We start from the raw sequence: 9610 nt of genomic DNA on the forward strand, positions 1-9610 counted from the left end.
GTCTAGCGTCGAGGTAGCGTTTCATTGTTTATTCCAACGTCTAGCCGACGTTCTCGACGTTTGATCAGCGTCTAGACGACGTTCTTGACGTTTCCACAGCTTCTGCCTAGCGTTCCTGTAACGTTCCAGTAACGCGTGGAGCATTTGTGTAACGTTCCTCTAACGTTTCACCAACCTCAGGCTGGACAAGCAGTATAAAAGGGGGCTTTTGACAAGAGTGCATAACTTCCATTACAACCACCGCGCAGTCAACATCTCAGAAATATGCCTCCCAAGAACAAAAGGGCTAGCAACAGAGGTCGGGACAGCAGCAGGGTCCAACGAGCAGCATCCTCTCCCAGCCAGGAGGTTGTTACCATCACTGCAGAGGTAAACTCTCCTCGTGGCGAAAGCGAGGCTGACAGCCAGTCAGCAGCAACCGAAGAAGAATAGGACAACATTCACCCCTCCAGGTCTCAGTCGCCATTTCCAGCCTCCCCAGGGTCGAGCTCCTCCTCCTCACAGAAGAGAGGCAAGAGGAAGAAGACCGACATGATAAACTGCAGCCTCTCTGAATCTGATGAGGTCATCATGGTCGAGTGGTTACAAGAGAACAGGGTATTGTGGGAATCTAAGCTCCAGGATTACCACAAGATTACCAACAAGGAGAAGTTGTGCGAGGCCCAGGCAGAGAAGATGCACAAGACAGTGAAGCACTTGAAGCACAAGAGCGGTGACGGTGCCCAAAGAAGAACAGTGGGGGGGGGGGGGGAACGAGTGGGTGCTAAGCAACTTCAGATTCCTGCAGGAGGTAGTGCGAAACAGACTGGAGCCAACCAAGCCCATCCTACCCACCAGAGCCTCAGCTGCAGCAGGAACTTGTAGTAAGCATCTACAAGGGCCAGCAACACGATGGCATAGAACCCATTCTAGTTGTAGTACAATGAGCCACTGTCTACAGGGCACCCGATGACCACATGCTTGCCATCTAGTGGTCCCAGGACATGGGAGAAGTTCCACCTCTGATAGAATCTGCAAGCAACTTCCTTCCACTCTTCTGGCCTACTGGGGCAGGTCAGCATCTCATCCAGGTACTCGTCCAGTATGGCATGGCAAACCTCTATGACCACCAGTTACTGCGAGGCATATCTGTCACCAGAGGCAAGGTGTCGCAAAAAGTCAAGTCCAGCTTCATACCAGGATTGAGGGCCGGTCTAAAGCGAGTGTCCTTCTTGGTGATCCTGGGTCCAACTCTCTGTCTCAGCTCATTAAACATCTCTCGTGGCATGAGGAGGAAGTTGTGGAAGGAGGCTTGGTCTTCAGCTCTGAGTTTAGCCATCAGCTTGTCATAAACACCAAACTACCCAGTTTCCTATCCAGGGTCGCACCCAGCTCTTTCTCACTCTCCTCTTCCTTTTCTTCTTGGACTCTGCCTTGGACATCTTAACCTGGTGCAATGTCAACTGCAGGAGGTTGTTGTGATGCATGGGAGCAGCAACAGCATACTGGTGTTTATCTTGTTCTGTCATTCTTCGGAGGTCTTCACTCTGTGAAAGTTTCAATAGGGCGGTGGCCTCTGCAAGCCCCTTTATATATGGCAAGTGGCTGTCAAACCCTTCTGAACGCTACCAGTAGGTTACAGTCCCGTTACAAGGACGTTACATGGACGTTACACAGACGCTGCAAAAATTCTGACAGACGTTAGGAAGACATTGAAAGAGCGTTATATTAGCGTTAAGAACGCTCGGTGAACGCTGCGAAACGTTGGCGACACGCTGGGCAGACGTTCGACAGACGTTACACAGGCATTACGCAATCGCTTGTCACGCGCCGGACACTCAGCACTGATGGGCGGCGTCCGCCTAGCGTCCAGGGAACGTCCTGACTTTCGAGTAATGTTCGAGTAATGCCCACCGACTTTCGTGTAATGTTCCTCTCACGCGTAAGTAGCGTTTTGATAGAACGTCGATAATTTTCGTGCACACCCAAACATATTTTCACCCTCAGCGTTTGTCGACGTCCCTCGACGTTCCCCAACGTTTGCCGACGCTCGTCTAACTTTCTTGTAAATTGTTTCTAACGTTCCTCTGCGTTTTGCAACACGTTACTCGAACGCTGGTGAGAACGTCATAGTATGGCAGGGCCTTTACAAAGAATTTCGTTCCGTTCAACCCGTTCACCGTTCCGTGCAGACCGTTCAGCGTTTCGTGCAAACCATTCACCGTTTCGTGCAGACCGTCAGCGTTTCGTGCAGACAATTCAACGTTTCGTGCAAATCGTTTCGTGCATGATCAAGCCACGCCCATAGAAACGTGCAGATCGTTCAAACCACGCCCTTAGAAACGTACAGACCGTGCAAGTCCTTGGGATGTAGGACAGGTAAACGTTGTTGGGGATTTGACCAATTATTTCATAATGTCTATCAGAAAATCCGATACCATTCATTTTCTCACCCTTGGTAGTTTCTAGCAAGTGCAGAGACATGCAATATCTCTGCAATCGTTATGTTTTTTATTCTTATTTTATTGTTATTATCATTTGTATATAGGAATAATTTATTTGCTTGTTACATTTGTATGATAAAGTTTCTCGATTTAAATAAAAAAATATTGTCATCAAAATTGTTTATCGGAACTGTCTGCATAATGCAAAGACCAACCTATGTATAACTTGTATATTCTACGCAAATTCCAAGCCCCCCTTCCATTTTTTTCACCAAAATAAAGGTCAGCTAATCCGGGTATTTGAAATTAACATTCATAAAGAAGGTGTGAAAATCGGCGGGGGCAGTTGAAATATGACAAAAGAGGTGTTTAAATATTGTGTCTCTCAAAACTGAATGCAGTTTCCTATAGGTTTAAAATTGAGGCAAATGCAACTATCAAATTAAAATTGGACGTTAGATCCGCCCACATATCGCATTATTTATTTTATCTATTCATTTACATGTACATGACTTATTTCTCAATTTATTTCAATCATATTTTGATTGTTTCTTTTGGTTTTGTATCCTCCTTTCTTATTTAAGATGACAGGTTCTTATCGACTGGCTAATTCTATGTCTAGAGGCACCCACCCCTCCCGCCCGAGAATATGTTCCAGTCTTACGAGAATTTTTAAAATCATTTTATCTGTTGTCATACACTTATGTAAAAATGTATAGATTTATTCAAGATCTGTATTTGAGAAGAGGCCTTGAATATACAAATTGCACGCGTGTTTTAACGATATTCAGATTGAATGTACAAAAATAGCGACACAGACGCGACTTTTTCAATGAATTTAATAAAGCAATGAATAAATAAAGTTGAATAATAAATATTCCATGGCAATACATTTATGCATGTTTTTCCTTTATTTCTGAAGTTAAAAAATATGAATTTACTTTTATTCCAATGTGTTCGTAAGCCATTAAACTATTCCTTGTTTAAACTAACTCCAGGATGAAAAAAATAATGCCGAAAAAATCAAAGCGTGCAGGTAATGCCTAGCGTTTCGTGCAGACCGTTCACAATCCTCTCCCCACCCAAAAATATTTCAATCTTTCCTGACGAGAAGATTCTTTAAATCATTTTATTTGTTTTCATACAGGTACACATGTATATAAAATGTATAGGTGCATTCAACATGTGTCTTTGGGAAGAGGCCTGGAATATACAAATTGCATATGTATTTTAACGACACTCAGAGTGAATGTACAAAAATAGCGAAATAGACCATCTTATATTCAGTTTCAATGAATTTAATAGAGCAATGAATCAATAAAATTTGATTAATCAATATTCCGTGACGATATGATTTTTGGATATTTTTCTTTCTTTGCGAAATAAAAAAAAATCATTTGTTAAACTTTTCATTCCAGCCTGTTCATAAGTTAAAAATGAAATTCCATAATTTATTGATCTAATAAGCAAAAATATAATTTACCGCGTCGTACATGAGCAATCATTTTAAAATGAATCGTTATCATTTCTTTCCCAACCCCTTTAAGAATCTAGATACTTGAAAATATTTGAACCAAATATTACTGGAAAAAATCACAGCATGAAGGCCACGCCTACCGTTTCGTGCAGACCGTTCACAAAGCTTGCAAGCAACGCCTACAAAGTGGTCAGCGTTTCATGAAAGCGTTTCGTGCAAACTGTTAACCGTTCCGTGTAGATCGTTCAGCGTTTCGTGCAAACCGTTCACCGTTCCGTGCACGAATCGTTTCGTACCGTTCCGTGCAAGTGGTGTACATGTAGTAGTACGCTTCAGGGTCTGTAACTCGTATTTTCCGTAGACTTATCGCTATTTTCCTAATGGAAACGTACAAGTAACCCGTCGCCATTTTAAAATAATTGCGAATAATTTTGCTATGTATTTGTAGTTAAACAACATATCATGACGACGGACCCAATTTAGAATATTGCGCATCTGCACATAATGCCGCGCATATTGCCCTTTATATTCCGTACATTATGAGTCACTGTAATTGTTTCATCACATAATGATAAATCAACATGCGAAATATACAGACTGAGCTTAAGACTATATTTCGTTCAGTATACAAGTAATACATCTGATTTTAAATTCTTCAATAAAACCAAATAGAGAACTTCCGTAACTATGGTATTCATGAATTCATGACTAAAAAAATCTGTCCGTGATTTTTTTGTGTTTTGTGTGGATTTTTTAAATTTTGTGTTCCCTGGTCGCCTGTGTTTTGTCAATCTCCCGTGCATATGTCATGGATTAAACTGTCTTATGTATGAAAGGTGAAGATAACGAACATTGATCAATCTCATAACTCCTACAAGCAATACAAAATAGATAGTTGGGTAAACACGGACCCCTGGACACACCAGAGGCGGGATCAGGTGCCTAGGAGGAGTAAGCATCCCCTGTCGACCGGTCACACCCGCCGTGAACCCTATATCCTGATCAGGTAAACGGAGTTATCCGTAGTCAAAATCAGTGTGCCAAGAACGGCATAACAATCGGTATGAAACATGTCAGACAGCATTTGGCCCAATGATAGGTTGTATGTATGTACAACGAAATGACAAAATATACACTCTTTTCTTATTAGAAGTTAGCTTCTGAATATAGTTTAGGCCTATAGCATGAGTATTCTTGTTAATATTAATTACTCTATAAAAAAATAACGATTTAGGACATGTACCAGATGCGTATATTCCAAAGCTGACGATGCTGCGAGCTTAGAATTAACAGTTAATACAAATTAACCACGTAAAAAGTGTAAAACTACATTTCAAAACTCTCGACCATGCACTCAAAGGACACGGAAAATGACTAAAGCCTGTATCAATCAACAACAACCGAAGAACATTGATTTTGAGCACAGTGATTTTATATACCGCTGTAACCAGACTAAGTGATCTGATGGATCCAGAGGGAAGGGTATGGGGTTGTATACAAACTTTTATTTAAACAAAAAGGGAGAGAACATGCAATATAGCACTTACATGTACAGGTGTATGAGACAGATTTTATACATTCATTTGACAGTTTAGAAAATATATCTTATGATTGACCGTATATATACATATCATATGACGCACCTTTATGTCGGTATCCAATGACCCGACCTTCTAGAAAGATTTCCGACCAATTTAGCATATATCTATTCAATGGCTAGGAGAGCGATAGTGTGTTTATTGTCACTCATGAGAGAGAAACTAATCCGCAAGACAGAGGCTGAGCCTGAGGGATAGTTCCTTTTTCGGCTGACAATAAACACACGATCGCCTTAAATAGGAATTTTATTATACCAAAGCAGAACAGATCCTTTTCCGGAAAGAAATCGTTCAGCAATATTTTGGGAACACTTGCTATAACTGTGACGCTGAATACGCCGCTGGACTTTGTATTTGACGTCACAATGCCCAATGCGCAGAAATCGATGCTGCCGTTGAATAGTTTGAAGACTATCATCCTACCGCATATTTTAGCAGAGAACTGATCACACGACAGAGGTACATATATTTTGACGAAAATAATCGGCTTATCCTCACCGTTTGATATAGAGAAACATAGACTGGGGTACAATAATGCTGTTTATTTCTTGAATGGTTGGGAAACGGGTTGAGAATATTGAATAGATTATAGCTTATATAAAAGTTCGCACAAAACTCGGTCATTTTAGTAATGCAGAGTTTTACTGAGTTGGGGAATGTTTATGGGTCTGATAAGGTATCTTATGACACAGTTCGTAGGTGGAGAAACTGCAAAATCTGGCCGACCTGTGACTGTAACAGGAAAGGCAGCTTCTCCAACGTCAAATATCATATTAATGAAGTAATATCCCCTTTTCAACTGCATATGGTGTTTATATCTCTCAACTAATTCGTTACACAGAAGCTTGTTCTGCGTATGATCAGTTTTGAAATTGAGACAAACGTTTATGGTACAGGGTTTACAACCTCTCTTTGAGTCAAATGCTGTCTGACGTGTTTCATACCGATTGTAACACCGTTCTTGGTACACTTATCTGATTAAGATATAGGGCTCATGGCGGATATGAATGGTCCACAAGGGATGCTTACTCCTTCTGGGCACATGATCCCACCTCTGGTGTGTCCAGGGGTTCGTGTTTGCCCAACTATCTATATTGTATTGCTTATAGGAGTTGTAAGATTGATCACTGTGTGTTATCCTCACCTTTCATATAGAATAATTCCCTCGGTTCTAACTGCATTATGTAACATTTGGAAATTGCCTATCATGGAGTATGAGAACTTCCCCCATCACATGGAAAAGATTTCCCTTGATATAGTCCTATGGAAATATCATACATTGATTATGCGAGACAAATTATATAACAATGCAAACAATTCATTTCATGTTCGGACGTTAGAAAAATTGCCAAATAGACTTTGCTGCGTTTTTGTTTGAGGCAGGTAAAACCCAATACAAACTGAATTGAAAATTATCATTTATTTTATAAATAACTTAAATATAATATACATTTTTATATACAAAATACTAAAAGACATACATAGGGGGTCAGGAGACTAATAAACATTGGACATATCAATCTGGCATTAGAGGATACAATCTGACCCCTATCAGGGGAAGATATAAAATATTGATAACAGGGATCAAAATATTTAAAATGACACAAAAAATAGTTGCCTATCTTAACAAAAACTGGGTAACAACCAATCAAAGACCACAATCGAATGGGATCCACCAACTAATGGCGATTTCGAGTGTTTGCAAATGACCCGTGGACAAACTGGAAATAGCTAAACAAACGATGAGCTAACCGGGTAACACAGCAAACATTCTGACCTGTTTACCTGGATACAAAATCATGGCTAATAAGAAATACGAAGACAACCAACAGCTCCTGAACTGTCACCAATAAACCAAAAAGTAAGGTTGGAGGTCAACAATGTCCTAATAATGAAATTGTTAAAATAACCGATAACAGTAAACGACTTCTGGCCTATAAATAATATTAGACTTAGAGACAACTTCTGACCCCCAAAGAAAATAATGACAGCAGATAACCTCTGACCTGTGTATGATGATTAATATACATAATGGGCTGTTTTTAACTGCCGAAAATTCTGGAAAAATGAAATATACTACAGCTCTTGAAAAAAGTTTCCAGCAGCTCAAAATGAAACAAGAGGCCCAAGGGCCACTTCGCTCAACTGAGTCACCTTGGCTCATATTTAAAGATTGTCCTATATATTTGTATGCAAAAAAATGATCCCCCTCTTGTGACCCCATCTTACCCCTGGGGTCCATGATTTTAACAAACTCAAATCTGAAATATGTCAGAGAGCTTGCATGTGAATAGCTTGTGTGGCTCAGTGGTTCTTGGGAAGATTTTTAAAGATTTTCCTTATATATTTGTATGTAAAACTTTGATCCCCTATTGTGGCCCCATCATGATTTGAACAGACGTCAATCTACATTATATCAGGGAGTTTTCATGTAAATCTAAGCTTTTCTGTCTCAGTGGTTCTTCAGAAGAAGATTTTTAAAGATTTATCCTATAGATGTTTATGTAAAACTTTGATCCCCTATTTTTGCCCCATCCAGCTATGATTTGAAAAAAAAAACTTCAATCTGCATTGTGTCAGGAAGCTGTCATTTAAATATATGCTTTTCTGGCTCAGTGGATCTTAAGAAGAATATTTTTAAAGATTTATCCTCTATGTTTGTATGTAGAACTTTGATCTATTTTGGCCCCATCCAACCCCCGGGGGATATGATTTGAACAAACTGCAATCTGCATTATGTCAGGAAGCTTTCATGTAAATTTCAGCTTTTTAAATGACCCCATCCTAGTTTTGCATTTTTGTGATTATCTCCCCTTTGAAAGGGACACGGCCCTTCATTTGATTAAACCTCAAAGCCCTTTACACAAGGATGCTTTATATTAAGTTTAGTTGAAATTGGACCAGTGGTTCTTGAGAACAAGTTGAAAATGTGAAAAGTTTACGACGCCGCCGACGATAACGACGTCGACGACGACAGACAACGGACAAATTTTGATCAGAAAAGCTCACTTTAGCCTTTGGCACAGGTGACCTAACAAATCAAACAAGCATAAGGATGTTCCAAACAAACATAAGAATGTTCCGAACGTCAAAGTCCAAAGAAATTTGGTCCTGCTCTGGACATACCGATATATGACACTATATACTAAAAAATGTATGACACTGTCACAAGCATATCACATTGACAAAAACATGAATATGTCATCCAAAATTATTATTATTATTATAAATTACTGTACATTTATATGACGCTTTTTAAATGAAGATAATCATCCTAAAGCACTTTACAGGTAAAACAATAAAAACAAGCTAAAACAAACATTAATAAATACATCAAAATGGTCGTAAAATAATACTAAAACTGAGGTTAACACAGTGACTATGAGAAGGCAAAACTACATATAAGAATAAAACAACAGGAGATGCAAGGTCACACTCTGGGTAAGCCAAAATGTCAACAAAATATGGTTGCGTTTTAGACAACCTACTGTGGCAAAACAAAATAATATGGCATATATAACTGTCCAGCGCCACATGTGCCCATTCTGGACACACAAATTAGGACCTAATAACCGATTTCAGGTCCATATACGAAGTTTTCAATGATAAAGAAATAAAGATGGCACCAAGCAAATAATGCTATTTCAGTGGCTCTTAGATATGAACTAGCTGAATGTCTATGCATACATGAATAAACATGAACCTTACAAAGTTGAAATATATATTGAAAACCCTACACACAAGTATTCAAGATGTCTGAGTTGTCTAGATAAAGACACATTGGAATGGTGTGACCTGGTTTAATTACAATGTAAAATTGAACTCGTAATTCTGAAGCTAAACAAATACTGGGATTATTTTTAATTCTGATGAAAAAACAATTCCACTATACCTAAATGTAGACATGTATATACATACATAATTTGTGGCCATACGTGTATATATATACATTGATATATATATATATATATATATATATATATATATATATATATTTAAATATATTTTGGAACTGTACATTTTCCTGCGTTTTTATTGAATTACTTTGACTGTGTGATATCAACTCTTTCTATTTGGATTACACACACACACACACACACACACACACACAC

Source organism: Ostrea edulis, chromosome 10 (genome assembly GCF_947568905.1).
Source record: "Ostrea edulis chromosome 10, xbOstEdul1.1, whole genome shotgun sequence".
Lineage (NCBI taxonomy): Eukaryota > Metazoa > Mollusca > Bivalvia > Ostreida > Ostreidae > Ostrea > Ostrea edulis.